Here is a 15,474-nt window from a genome sequence, read left to right on the forward strand (position 1 = left end):
TCTTCTGAACACAGACAGCCCCACCTTGGTTGTCTACCCATAAGCAATGTTGCCCTGTTTTCCATTTGCACAAAATGTAGGTGAGAAGATGGCGGGTGGTCCATGGTGACTGATGATCACTGTAAACTCACAGAAAGGAGAAATCTAGAAACACTAAGGTACTTGCATGAAGTGCTGGCATCTTGGTGAGGTTTGTTGAGAATCCACAGTCTTAATCAGGGTTTCCATTGCTGTGAAGAGACACCATGATCAAGGGAACCCTGGTAAAGAACAACCTTTAATTGGGGTGGCTTATAGTACAGTGGTTTAGTCCATTATCATCATGGAGAACAGCGTGCCAGCACACAGGCAGACATGGCGCTGGTGAGGTAGCTGAGAGTTCTACATCTGGATTTGAAGACAGCAGGAAGTGAGGCTGATACACTGGCCAAGCTTGAGCTTCTGCCATCTCAAAGCCCGCCTCCTAGTGACATACTTCCTCCAAGAAGGCCACAGTTCCTAATAGTATTCCTCCCTATGAGCCTATGGGGGCCATTTTTATTTAAACCACCACATCCACATGTAACAGAAAACATGCAGATTGGGTACAGATCCTGTGTTCTTGACCTTTGAATTCATCTCCTGAGAAGATCACTCATTTGTGAGGTGAGAGCCTTGTTCCCTTGGAATCCTCTTCTCTTTCTGCTATTCCTGAGACTCTTGGACCCAGTGTCCCTGAGTATAAGTATTTCTATGATTAGGATTTAAACAGTAAACGCCAGATTCCTTATCCTTCAGGTGGCACAATCTGAGTATAGTCTGCACTGTCAACCTTCTGTGTCCTAGGGGACTGAGACATTTAGTCACAATGATGGCCTGTTCAGGCCACTCTCTCTGGCTTCCTCCCTGGCTTATCCATGATGCTGGGATTACCTTCCCAAGGAAGTTCACTTATAAGCTTGCCTCAGACATAGTCTCTAGGGTAGCAAGAGACTTCAGATCTAAAGTCAGCCTCTGTCCTCTCAGGGTACCGTCTCCCCCAACTAAGCACTCACCATCTGTAATTATGAATGTTTCCTTAACAGAGCCTTCGGAGTCTAAGTTTGAAGCATTGTGCAGGGTATATGAGGGCAGACAGAATGTACATTTTATTTACCTCAAGACCCCATACGTGGTCCAACCCAGAGCTTAACATGCTACACATCTAATATTAGCTCTGTGAAAAAGAATGAGTGCACAACGCTCAAGATTTTCATTAGCCCCGTCTCTGTCTCTGTCTCTGTCTGTGTGTGTGTGTGTGTGTGTGTGTGTGTGTGTGTGTGTGTGTACATGCATAGGGAGGCCAGAGGACAGCTTCAGGTATCATCTTTAGAAACGGCAACCACCTCACCTCCTTAGAGACAGGGTCTCTTCACTGGCCTGAACTAGCCAATTAGCTCCCAGCTGGCCCACCAGCTTCAGGGATCTCCCTGTCTCTGCCTTCCTTGAGCTAGAAGTATAGGCATATACTACAGAGCCTGGCATTTTGATGCGAATTTTGAACTCAGGTCCGCTTGGTTCCAAGGCTAACACTTGACTAACTGAACTATCTCATTAACGTCCCTTATAGCTTTCTTGCTATTTACCCTTTGAGGTGGTTTTATTTAACTTGTTTTGAGACAGAGTGTCATGTAGCCCAGGCTGGCTTTGAACTCACTGTGTAGCTAAGGATGGTCTTGAACTCCTGATCCTCCTGCCTTTAATTCTCAAGTGGGAGGATTACAAGCATACACCACCATGCCTGGTTATTCTATTTATTTAATTTGGGTTTGTATTTGTTTTTAGCTTAGTTTTTAAATGAACAAGATAGTAGGTGTCATTTTGACACCTCCACATATGAAGATCATATACTTTGGCCATATCTACTCCCCTATTACCTCTCTGGTTCCTTTGGGGGTGATTTTAAGTGCTTTTTAGACTGATTTTGCTTTATGTGTACCAGTGTTTTGCTTGTGTGTATGTATGTGTGCCAAATGTGTGCTTAGCACCCTCCAGGCATAGGAGGACTCAGATCTCCCTGGAACTGGAGTTACAGATGCTTGGAAGTCATTATGTGGGTATCAAGAACTAAACACAGAGGCTGGAGAGATAGCTTAGTGGTTAAGAACTCTGACTGCTCTTCCAGAGGTCCTGAGTTCAAATCCCAGCAACCACATGGTGACTCACAACCATCTGTAATGGGATCCGATGCCCTCTTCTGGTGTGTCTGAAGACAGCTACAGTGTACTCATATACATAAATAAATATACATAAATAAATCTTAAAAAAAAAAGAACCAAACACAGGTCCTTTGCATAAGAACAAGTGCTCTTAACTACCTAGTCATCTCTCTAGCTCTCTTTTGGGTGTGATTTTAAAACACACAGATTTTATTTCATTTGTTAAGATTCATTTATTTTTGTTTTTTATGTGTGTGGATGTTTAGCTTACACATCTGTCTTTGCACCATGTGCATCTCTGGTGCTCATGGAGGCCAAAAGAAAGCACAGGGATCTCTTGGAGCTGGAGTTACAGATGGCTGTGAGCTGTCACATGGATGCTGGGAATTGAACCTGGATGTCTTAAAAGAGCAGCCAGTGCTCTTAACCCCTGAGCCATCTCTCCAGCCTCCAAATATAGAGTGGAGCTGGGATTATAGCTCCATGGTAGAGCCCTTGCTTAGCTTGTATGAAGCTCTGGGTTCTGTTCTCAGTGCCTGAGAATGAAGACTACACAGTGTAACTCCGAGATTTTGCATCAAACCTTGCTTTGATGAGTGGGATCTGTCTGTGTCTCCTCCTCTTTAATATCAGATGTGCTGATGACTTCTTCAGTCAAGAGCAGGACAGAGCTGGGCTTCTGCCTTGGAGTGGCTGTCATGTAAGTTAGCCATGCTAGGGTGGAGCATAATCTGTAAAGCCACGTGGAGGCGATCCAATCGACAGTCCCAGCTGAGCCCAGCCTCTCAGTCATTTCAGCCCAAACACCAGATCTGGGAGCCCCAGACATAGTGGAGCTGGGAGAAGAAGCAGTGTCGGTCCTGTGCGAATTCCTCACCTAGATAAACCTGGCTCCATCACAACTCTTAAGCTGCACTGTTAAAGGGTCACTTTTTTATGCAGATATAATAGGATTGTCCTAGTCTGTTTATTAGTTATGAGCCCGTTGGACACTCACTTAACAAGTTTCTACTAGGTACAGAAATGATTGTTCAGTGATGAACAAAGAAAAGACCCCTATTTTAAGGGGCTTACATTCTAGAGCAGTGGTTTTCAACCTGTGAGTCGCAACCCGTTTGGCAAAGCTCTATCTCTCGAAATATTTACATTACAATTTATAACAAAATCACAGTTGACAAGTAGCAACGAAAATAATGTTATGAGTGGGGTTTACCACAACATCAGGAACTGTACTAAAGGGCGGCAGCCTTGGGAAGGTTGAGAACCACTGTACTAAAGGCTGCTGTGGACAACCATTGTTACCTTGCAAAAACCATGTCCTGTTGAATTGTTTTTTTTTTTTCAAAAGCCCTTCCAGATGGTGGTGTGGGGGGGTGTTCCTGATGAGTTGCCAGGGGGGGCTCCCAAAGTAGGTGGAAACCCAGAGCCCTATTATTTGCTGACTGTCAAGCATGCTGTCCTTGTGTGTTGTCCAAGCTTCACGCACAGCAGGAGAATCTCTAGGAGCTGAGTCTTCTGCTCCCCAGAAGAAATCCAGGGGAAAATGGTTCATGGGAGAGAGCTAGCAACTGCCTCATGGAGAAGGATGACAGCAGCGAGCTCAGGGCAGGAATGGGGGAGTACTTAAATAGAAATGATACCCTTGGGTGGCACTCCTTTAGCTCCCTAACCTGCCTCAGAAGGCCAGGTTACCCCCTGTGTCCTGACACACTGTATTCCTGAATCAGAATGTGGGATTCAATGGGATTTTTATGCTGCCTGGGACCTGTTGTTCTGTCTCTGTCTGTCTCTGTCTCTGTCTGTCTCTCTCTCTGTTCATGTGTGGATACGCATGACTGTACATGCACATCATGCATGTGTGGAAGTCAGAGGTTGGCCAGACATCTTCCTCATCCCTCCGTGTTATTTTTGGAGACAGGCTCTCCCACTGAGTCTGTGCTCACTGATTCAGCTAGGCTAGCTAGTCAACAAGTCTTAGGGCTCCTCCTACCTCCATACCCACCCTGCCCTGCGTGTCTACTTTGTTGCATGGTTGCTGGATACCGAAGCTCAGGTCCTCGTTTAAATGGCAAATGTATTACCAAATGAGTCCTCTTCCTAGTCACCTTTTATTGCTTCATTGTTGAGACAAAAATCTCAACAATACTGTGTAACCCAGGCTGGCCTGGGGCTTGCAACCTTCGAAGCACTGAGTTTATAGTGAGCCACAATGCCAGGCTGCCTTCTTCTGCTTTTAAGCAAATTTCAACAGTGCCTGCCTGTCTCTGTCCTACACAAAGAGAAAGCAGAAGTCCACAGCCTCCAGGGAACCAGTTGTGATAAAAGATGATGCTACCAGGTGGGGCCTATGGTTCCCACCCTTGAAGGGCAAATTCTACAAGGAAGGCTCAGGGGTCTGCTTGGAGCTTTCCCATCAATGGAAACCTAAAGGTCTGGAAAGTGTCTGAGAGAATAATCTCCCTGCCCCTTTAAGAACAGGAACACCTCCCTGAACAGAAATCAGGTTGGTACAGAGGGGTTGAACACATGGCTGGCACTCGGGACAGGTTCCTTCCCCTCCCCTTAGCATCTCTGTCAAGTCATCCTGAGACTGGTATGCTGGCTGTCCTGGGGGTTTTGTCTTCCTCAGCTACACCAGGCTCAGTCTCTCCAGACTAAGCAACTCAGGGCAAACAGAGGCCCAAGCTTTCAGAGCGGTTGGTCTATGCTACCCATCCATTCAACAAATATTTACTGAGCTGCGTTCCATGTACATGGCTAAAATACAGCTGTGAAAAAGACAGACGGAGGAAGACCCTCCCCTCCACGGAGCACACGTTTTAAATTACCTTTATTTAGTGTGTGTGTGTGTGTGTGTGTGTGTGTGTGTGTGTGTGTGTGTGTGTGTAGGTCAGCAAACAACTTTCTGGAGCCAGTTCTCTCTGCCATGTGGGTCCCAGGGTTCAAGTTTAGGTTGTCAGGCTTAGTAGCAAGGGCTTCCTCTTTACCCACAGAGCCGTCTGGCCAGCCAGGGGTGCACACTGTAATAAACAGGAGGTAACAAAGAAGCACAAGCCTCAGCATCGCATTTACAACTCAGAGGTGACTCATCTTCTGTCTGCTGTCCCTCTATGAAGTCCTGGCTGGCTGACATCTCATCTCAGAGGTGACATCTGCTTGTAGGTGTTCTTAAGAATGTTCCAGCTAGGGTCTGGAAAGATGGCTCTGTAGTTAAAAGTATTTGCTGCTCTTAAAGAGGACCTGGCTCTGTCTCCAAATCCCCCTACAGCAGCTAAAATTACCAGTAACTCCAGTTCCAAAGGGTCTGATACCCTCTTCTAATGTTCAGGCACACACGCGATGCACATATATACATTCACTTATATACATAAAATAAATAAAAACGTAAGTTAAATACTTACGTTAAAAGGAGTGCCACAGCTGGCATGGTGGGACACGTTCTAGAGACTGGGGCAAGAGTATTCTGACCTGGGGAACAGTCTTCACTACATAGCCAGACTCAGTCTCAGTGAAACAAAAAACAAATTAGGGCTGGGAGATGACTCAGTTGCTAAAGCTTGCCTTGCAAACACGAAGACCTGATTTCAATTCCCAGAGCCCACCTAAAAAGCCAGATATGTTAAGATAGATAGCTAAACCCAATCCTGAGGAGGCGGAACCAGAAAATCACAGGGTCTCAGTGGGCAGCCAAGAGTGAAAAAGCCTGTGTGAAAAACAAACAAACAAACACCCCCCCAAAAAGCAGTGGACAGCACCTGAGGAATAACAGTCAAGGTTGTGTGTATGTGTGTGTGCACATACTCCAATCAAGTACCAGACAGCAGCAGCAGTAACACCACCACCACCACCACCACCACCACCACTACCAACAACAACAACAACAAAACAACCAAAGGATAAAAGAGAAAGTTTCATTGGCTAGGGGTGAACCTTAATTGGTTCAGTGCTCACCTAGCACCCCATCACCCTAGAAAATACCCCCCCTACCACACAGCCCTACAAAACAACGACAAAAAGAGTATTTCCAAATCAAGCCCTTTAGGTCCAAGAGAACCAGACACATGTATTTCTCTTGATTGACTAAGGCTTACTCTTTGAATAGCAGAGGGCCCCTTTTCTAGTTCCATCCATTTTTTTTCCCTGAATGATTGACAGAACAGGTGAGACCACGTTCAGGAGACACCCTATCTCCTAACCCCGACACATCAGCCTCTACACGATAATACAAGGGGAGACTTCCTGCGGGTGGCCACAGACACTGACACTGCCTACAGCAGCGGAGGTCGCTGCTTCATTACCAGGAGTTTCTTTATGAGTCTAAAAACAGATTAATAGAGGAGGTTTTTTCCCCCTGAGAGGGGAGACAAGGGTGGAAATAAAATTTCCCCAAGACAAAAATAGTCAGGGCCCATGCAGTTAACAAGGCCCTCATCAGAAAGCCGTGTTCAGACACTTGCTCTTATTAGGACAGTGGGTGCTTCCTGTGCCTCAGGCTTAATTCCAGGAGCTTCTCCCATTTGGATTTCGGTCTTCCTCTGGTAAGCCCCTCTGGATTAACCTGTCACACTCTGTCAGTCATGACGCAGGCAGCTCTCTGTGTCCAGGCCCTGGCTGCATTATTTATTTTCCATAGGAAATTAGACCAGAAAGCTCCACGGAAGTGGGGGTTGGGATTCATTTCTTTACTGGACTCTCTTCTTCTAGTGTCTTCTTCTAATCTACAGCTTGGACAGAATTTTCCGGCTAACAGTTGGTAAGTCCTTAGCCAAACGCTTTGAATTCCCCATGTGGCAGATGAGCAGACACTCTTGCCCTCGTCCCTCCTCCATCAATATCACCCTGTCCTCTGTAAGACAAGGCTCTTGGAGAGGGGTGACTGAGTGTGCACGTGTTGGAATAGGGTGATGGGGAGGGAGAGGACTAGTCTTATATGGAACACATCTTTCCTGATATGCCCCTCTGTAACTGGAATGGCCTCCCGGTTCTTGCCATGCCCACAGCCTGCATCCCATTGTATCCCTCTCCCTCTCCCACACACTGTGGAGCAGAAAAGCACTTTGCAAGGAAACAGCCTATCCCCAATCTTCCCCTGTAAGGGGCTCCAAAGCAAACTCACCTCCCTGGACTCAGAGCTCATGAAGGCCTGGGGTATGCAAAACCCTTACAGTTTGATTATTGTAGCTCTGTTCTCTGTCTTCTTCCTGTGGGTGGCTTTGTGACCTTTATTAGACTAGCCACAGAATGGTTAAAATTAGAAAGATGGAGGTCAGGACAGAGGGAAATGAATTCTCATGTGTCCTTAGTAGGAGTGGGAAAAAAGGCCAACTACTCCAGGGAAAGAGTTTCTGATAAGGTTAAACACATGCCTCTGTGTGATCTAGCCTTTGCTCTCTGACTTGACCTAGAAGTAATGAAACTCTGTGTCCTGACAAAGACCTACATGGGAGTGTTCTTGGCTGTCTTAAGTCTCTCAGTCCCAAACCAGGAACCCCAGAGATGCAAACAGGCACAACACCTCCATGCAGTCAAGTAAGAATACCACCTAGTATTAATAAGGGACTAGGTTGGCCATAATGAAGGGTGCTTATAATCCTAGCCACCAGGTGGCTGAGGCAGGAAGATCTAAAGTTGGAAGCCAGATTGGGTTCTATAGAGAGAGCCTATCTGAATAAATAAACACAGGGAGGGCTATAACTCGGTGGTTAAGTGCCTGCCTAGAATATCTAAGGTACTGGCTTCAATTCCCAGTACTAAACTACAAAAATAAAACACAACCCCAAAATATATACATGGGAACAAAAGAGAAGTCAGCTATAGGTTCAAAACAATATGCATGAATCCTAGATGTGCAGAGCAAAAGAAGCTGGTCACAAGATAAACACTATACACTTTCCACCAATACAAAGTATAAGAGTAGGCCAAACTAATATATAGTACGGGTTCTCAGAGTGTGCTAGATATCTACCCCATCTCCTCTTGGTAGACCTTTTGCAATGTCGCTAGACATTTTTGCCCATTACAACTGTATGCGCTCTCTCTCTCTCTCTCTCTCTCTCTCTCTCTCTCTCTCTCTCTCTTTCTCTCTCCCTCTGTGTGTGTGTGTGTGCGTGTGTGTGTACACATGCACACATGCACATACGCACTGCTGCTACTATCTAGAAGGGTGACCCTGAACTCCATAGTGTCAAAATAGAGAACCCTGGTGTGTGGTAATAGAAGTTAGCAAGAGTTATTACTTCTTAAGGAGTGCTGGTTGGAAGGGGCATGAGGGAACTTTCTGGAATGATGGCAATGTTCTATATTTGTGTTGTCTAAAATAGCAACCGTTAGCCTAACGTGGCTGTTTAAATTAAAATGAAACGTAATTAAAATTTGAAGTGCCCAACAGCTGCAACTGACAGATCTAGACCATGTCCACCTTTGCAGACTAAGAATGGGCGGGGCTTGCTCTGTTTCCTGAGCCAGGCTACTTGAAAATGCACATCTTTTATTACATGTGAATTCCATACCTCAATCCATACAACACAGTGAGGTGAGAAAAAGAGTCTTTGTACAGAAAAAGAATGGGGATGTTGGTGAAGCTCCACTCCCCACGAATGTGGCTTCTGTCCTCCAGGTGGTACCCCATGACTGGCCAGGCCTGCTTCCACAGAGTGGCACTCAGAAGGGGCGGGGTGGTGGAATCCTTCAAATGGGCTTCAAAGTCCAGGAAACGCCAAGACCATTTACTCTCTAGGGAACTCAAGGGCTGCTCCAGCTCTGGGGGAATTGACTAGCCTGTCAGGAGGACCTGAGGAAAGAAAAGGCTCTGCTTTCCCCACCCCCACCCACCCACCCACCCATTGCCAGGTAGCCTCCCCCCACCCTGGGCTGCAGGCTCTCCCAGCAGAAATTGCTCCATTCCGAGTCACTGCCGCCTCTCGCTCGCTCTTCTGGTGTGAGGGTTTTACAATAACAGCATTGTAACCACTTTGAGAAAACCAATAAAAAGGCGGTGACAAAAGAATAGCGAGCCGGCTGGAAATTGCACGCGGGAGCACAGGCCTGGGTCTTTTGCTGCTGCGTGTTTAATAGTGCTCCTGGGCTGCAGGCTGCAAAGACGCACGTGTTTATTTGGGGGATGCGCTGCGACTTAAATAATGAATCTTGCCTAAGCATTCAGATGAATGCAGGGAGCTATGCCAGCTTTCTCACCCAAGAGAGTCCTTGTCAGACCTGTAGAGCTGGCTTCTCTATGACGTGGTATGAGAGGTAGGAACATGTGTTTTTCCTTCGTTCATTCATTCGTTCGTTCGTTCGTTCACTCATTCAGCACCCAAAATAGAACAGCCTGTGATTGCTACGAAGCCACAAAACCACCAGCGTAGCCTGTGCTTGTTGAAGAAAAATACCGAAAGGGTAACACATTGCGTACAACCTAAGGCAGCTTGTGGTGGGTCTTGTTCTCTTCCCTGACCACAGCGTTTGTCGTCCCACTCTCTGCTGTCCCACATTCTCCATGTCTGTGTGATGGCAGCCCCTTTGTCCTTGAGGTAATTATCAATATCCATCTTCAGAAATCATTTCAGACTCACAGAAAAGTTGCAGAAATTATGTGAATAATTTTGAACCACCCTTTCCCCACACTCTTCAAAAGTTAAGCCTGCCAATTTTCCTTTTCAGTCTTTTTCTCAGGCTCTATGTATTTATGTGTTCGTGTTTGCATGTATATAAGTCTGTTATGCGTCAGTCTGTATCAATTCCTTGAGGGTCTTTGGAGTCAATGAGGACTCCTTTCCTCTAACGCAGACCTGTTAAGAAGCAAGGCCATTCTCTTACACAATCACACTATAATTGTGAAGAGCAGGAAATTAATACTGATGAGGTGTTAAAATCACCATACAAAGTCAGGAGTTCAATTAATAAAATTGTACTGCTATTGCCTATCTACAGACATCTGTATTTCTTCAAGTGTCTCACTACTTTCCTTTTGTGGCAAAACAAAAATACAAAACACGCAAAAACCCCAAAGCAAAATTAACAAAGAAACAAACCAAACCAAACCAAACAAACAAAACACCCCATGGGGTTTCGGGGCTCAAGACTCAACTCAAGGTGACATGGTTGCCTTTTATTGGCACATCTCTTAAGTTGGCTTTGATCTAAAATAGTTGCTCTGTTTTGCATTGAAATTCTTTTTTTAAAAATTGTTACGTTTATTCATTGGCGTGTGGGTAAGGGGGGATGGGCACGTGCAGGTCATGGCACATGTGTAGAGGCAAGAGGATAACCAGCAGGAGTCAGTTCTTGTCACTTGATGCCACTGTGCTGCATACTCTGGACTAGATGGCCCTTAAGCTTCCAGCTGATTCTCCTGTTTGCCTTCTATCTCCCCATAGCAGGAGTGCTGGTGTTACAGATGTGTGACAGCTGTATTAGGCCTTTTTATATGGATCCAGGGAAATCAAACTCAGTCCATTACTCACCGAGCCATCAATGAGGGGCCTCCCTTCATTTGTTTTGAGGGTTTTGATTTCTAGAAGGAAATGACCAATACAGGGCTGGTGGAATGGCTGCTGCCGCCACCTTTTCTAAATGTTAACACTTCATAGCTCCATTATTGAGAAGAGGTGCAGGTGAGGGGACTTCTTGAACCTTCTGTACAAACTCCTTTAAACGACCACCCCTCCTACTCTTTCTTCCTAAACTACCAGTACCTAACAGAAGGTAGCAAGTGTTCTAGGTCTCCAAGTGACACCTTTCCTTGTGGAAACTGAGCTGAAGAGGTTAGTTCCCTTGAAGCATTCCATTCACCCCCACCCCAGCCCAGCTTGCCACAGGGCTGGTAGATGAGGTGTTAAAATCACCACACGAAGTCAGGAGTTCAGTGAGGGAAAAGGTGAAATCAGAGTGAACAAAGTCCCCTCACAGGGGTTTTCTGAATCGGTTTGCTGATTCTGGGTCCCTTTCCTGGTCCCCTCCTTGATTCCAGCCTCCCCCACTCTCTCCAGAATCAGTATTTGCCTCCCATTGAAGCCATCCACCAGATGGGCTGCAGCATCGAAAACATAATTTAATTTCCAAGATGGCCAGTATTGTCACCCGAGTGTGGGCCATTGTTGCCGCAGAGGGAAGGAACACCTTGACATTTCTGGTTGTGATTTCAAGTGCCCTCATGTGATAGTGCTAGCTCTCATTCCTCAGAGCATATAGACACTCAGGAAGAAGAGAGAGAATAGAAAGAGACACGGCTGACTTAGAAAGCAGGAGGGTACATTTCCGGTAAGCCACTTGTATGTTAATGGCCAGACTCTATATAGGGCTGTTTAATAAAAGGCCTCGGTGTCATACAATCTGCTATCAACCAAGTCCTGAAATTGTCTAAAAATGAATATTTTGGTAGTCATACTCACTGCATGTATGTGTGATAGGGGGCTTATGTGTGTTCATGCTCCGGTGTGCACATACGTCTCTGTGTGTGTTCAGAGGTGGCGAGCTATTTACACATGCAGTGCTATGCAAAGCTATATGAACCATATGGGAATCTATTTAAAATATTGATATTCTCAGTTAAATCAACAATGCACAATAATGTCATTGCCTATGAGAGCTCTATTTTGACACCAGAGGGGGATGGGGGTAAGAATCCGACACACCTTCCCTTGCTGCAGTTTGTCTGGGATCCCGAATCAGCAACCTCGCTATAAGAATCCAGAATACACAGAGACCACACTTGAACTAATGCCTAAAACCTGACGGAGACATCCTTCATAGTTAATCTGGTTACTCGGGGTTTATTTCACAGTCAGAAGTTCTTATGATGGAAGGGGCCCCCGCTGGCTTCTCCCAGACATATGACTGAATTAATGAATGAATGAATTCAACTTACCAGGGCAGATTTAAATTGCTTACGGAAACAGAGTCTGGTCATTTTTCTCCCTTCCGTTTTCTTTTAAAACACAAATATGAGTCTCAAATGGGTGCTGTAAGAGTCATTAATCCTTGATAACTGACTGTTTTATCTTTTGATTAAAAAAAAAAAGGAAGGCCGACTGACAGTGAGCTCACAACGATAGGTTCGTTAAGAAGTCTGGTTCAGATGTGGCCTAGCAAATAAACGCCCAGGTTTCCATTAACCGGGGAGCACCCAGATTCGAGGTCTGGTTCTCCCAGACTTAAAATGTAAGGGACACCTAAACTAGCCTTGTCTTGAAGCAACAGGAAGTGTTCAAACTCCCCCCCCCCGCACCCCAAACTGAGGACTTTCAGTGATACCACCTGGCTGTCAAATTTTAATGGGTGCTTGTTAACAGGGACTCTGAAACATTGTGATTCGTCTGACCATCAGTAACTTTCAGGCCTGCCAGTGGGATTGGGCTGCTGTAATTTGAATAGGGACCTTAACAGCAGAGACTAGGGGCTGCTCTGGTGGTCCTGGAGGACTCTAACAGTGCAGGTCTACTGGGTGGGAAGAACGCAGCAATGGAGAAAGCAGGGGGGGGTTCAGAACGCAGCAATGGAGAAAGCAGGGTAGGGTTCAGGGCCTCTGTCCTCCAGTAATGCAGAGGAAGAGAGGCTTTCTGTGCTGCCTTGGCCAGTGACACCTGTAAGTCTGCTTCATGCTTGCTTGCGGCTGGGAAGTCCACCCTTCTGCCTGTCTGCCATGGGACAGACAGCTTGTGTGGAAATGTTCCTAGAAAGGATGAGACTAGCCCACCTCAACTTTCTCTTCTTTCCCTACTCTGTCCTTTTCTCCTCAACCTTTGCTTCTTTCTCTTCCTCCCATCCCTTTCCCCTTTGTCTTTCTTCTCTCTTCACCCATTTCCACTCTCTAGCCTTTCTATGACCTCCTGTTCAGTACTTTCTTCCCTGCTGTCCTTCATTTCTTCCAGATCCTTCCACTCCCCTATCCCTCTAGTTCCCTTCCTTCTGCTTCCCCCGACCTGCCCCGTTCCAAGCAGCTCATGTTGAGTGTCGCCAGTAAACTGCCACTTCTCTGGATGACATCCTCAGTTAGACTCCAGTCCTTCCCTCACCATGACCCTCCACAGACACATCACTTGCTGGCATGGTTGTCTAGGAAGGGTGGCAGACAGTTCCTGGTATTTTAATGTGTAGCTGAGTGACCAAACTGGGCTTTTCAATAGGAGGGCTCTGACTTTCAGGCCAAGAACATGCCCAACCCTGGCCAGTGTCTGGTGCCTAAGCAGTCTCAACTCAGACCATAAGCCAGAGTGGCCATTCCAAGATGCTCTCCCCACCCCCACCTGGGACGGGGGAAGGGAGGTAAGCAAGAGTAGCTATTTTCCAAGAAGGTCTCAAAATAAAGTTCTCCAAGGGGAAGTCGAGTTTCCTGGACGTGGCAGAAGGTGTGTGGTTGAGCATGATGGGATGTGTATATGTGTGCAAGTGTCTTGTGTTCCCGGGGAGAAGGAATGGCTGCTTTGGCCCGGAAGGAAGGCAACATTCTGCCTGAAGCCGCTGGGCACCACCATGCGTTGTTCAGAGGATTCAAGAGTGCTTTGCTGGTGGAAAGCTTATTTTGCCCAGCAGGACTAAAAATCCAATTAAAGAAAGAATGAGGGAAATGCGAAGTCTGGACTGCGTGCTGGCACCGCCCTGGCCGACTTCCTTGGCAGGGATTTCTGCTGAGAGGAAGGGCCAGTGATGGTCCTGGGGATAGCCCAACCCAGAGGCTCTCACGAGCTATGGCCAAACATGAGGTTGCCGCCTGCTGTCAGGCCCTCTTTGCCTGCCCCCCCTCAACCCCATCCCATGCCACAGTCTCCTGGAGGACCTGCTGATGCTGTGGAGAGCCCGACTGGCTGGCAGCAGCTAGGGCACCAGCCAGCCTTAGCTCTTGGGCCATTTGAGCCACCCACCCTCCTGTGCCTATTGACATGGGTGAGAATCGCACAGGCAGATTAAAGGCAGCATATGGCCCCCCAACTGGAAGCCAGCGGGGCTGAACCAACACTGGCAAATTGTGTTCAAACCGCATTGAGAATCCTGGCAGCTGCACCTGGCATGGGGAGCAGCCGGCGACCTGCATACAAAGGGAGTTTTATACACAGGGGGCCAAGGCAGCCGCGTTGGCGGCTCTGTCCCCACTCCCTGCAGCCTGGTTCTCACCTCCCCCTCGGCCCAGATCTGGCCACTGGCCCTGGGAGGAGAAGCTCTCTGTCCAGGTTTCCAAACCTGCAGAAAGGCAGCAATGGGGACAATCTTCAAAGGTAGAAGGAATTTCTCAGTGTCCTTTAGCCCTGTGCCTGTGAGCCCCTAGGAGCCACCCTCCCAATTCACTAAGGGCCATATTTCTGTACCCAGGCAGGCAGGGAACCTACAAAGAACAACCAGGATCTCACTTTTGTAGAACACAAAGCACCCAGAGGAGAGAGCTTCCAAGTGTCCCCATGGTGACACATAAGCAGTCATCTGGGTCATTACTTGTCATCTTTCCAAAATAAATAGTCAGGAGGCAGAGGCATCTAGCTACTTCTGGAACGAAGGGGAAACATCAAGTGGCTGGCTTGTAAACATAAATAATGGAACTGGGGGAGGGGAGACCAATTAAGCTGCAATAAACCTACAAAGCCAGGTAGAGGCATGCTCACACTCATGGGGTCAGCATGTGAAAACATGCTGCGTTGTGTCATCCAGTTAGTCAGGTGTGTGGTGCAGGTCAGCTGAGAGCACATGAGTGTGTGTGTTTAATGCTAAGATCTGCCAAACCCCGAAGGGACGTGAAGTGGGTGTGTGTGTGCTTTTACGATCCTCTTCATGGACTAGGGTTTCGATAACCATAGCTGTTGGCTTCCCAAGGGCGCTCTATCCTGGAATCTGCTGCCCTGGCCACATAAACCACCCATTTGGCTGGTGACTCTCCATCCCTACCCTAAGGGCATACCAGTATTTCCTCCTGCCTGGCCATCTGCCACAGTTCTAGAAATAGAATTTCCAGGATAACTGGGGCATCCTTAGACGACAGTGGGTGGACAGTTCAAGGGATTTAGGGAAGAGTTTGGGGAGGCATGAGGCACCCTTGCATTAGGTCTAAGAAAGTGCACTGTCATGAGCCCATGAGCCTGTCCCCGGTTCCTTTTTAAGAAAGGGGTTCACTATGCAACCCTGGCAGGCCTGGATTTGCTATGTAGATCAAGGTGGCCTCTAACTCACAGAGAGATCTGCCTGCCTCTGCTTCCCTCTGGATGCTTGGATTAAAGGTGTGCATGTACCTGGGAGCCTGCCTTTGAGATGAAATCAGACTATTAGATTTGCTGCCCAGACATGGGTTGGTGTCTTAGTTAATGTTTCTATT

This window comes from Rattus norvegicus, chromosome X (assembly GCF_021556685.1).
Source record: "Rattus norvegicus strain SHRSP/BbbUtx chromosome X, alternate assembly SHRSP_T2T, whole genome shotgun sequence".
In the NCBI taxonomy this organism is placed as follows: domain Eukaryota; kingdom Metazoa; phylum Chordata; class Mammalia; order Rodentia; family Muridae; genus Rattus; species Rattus norvegicus.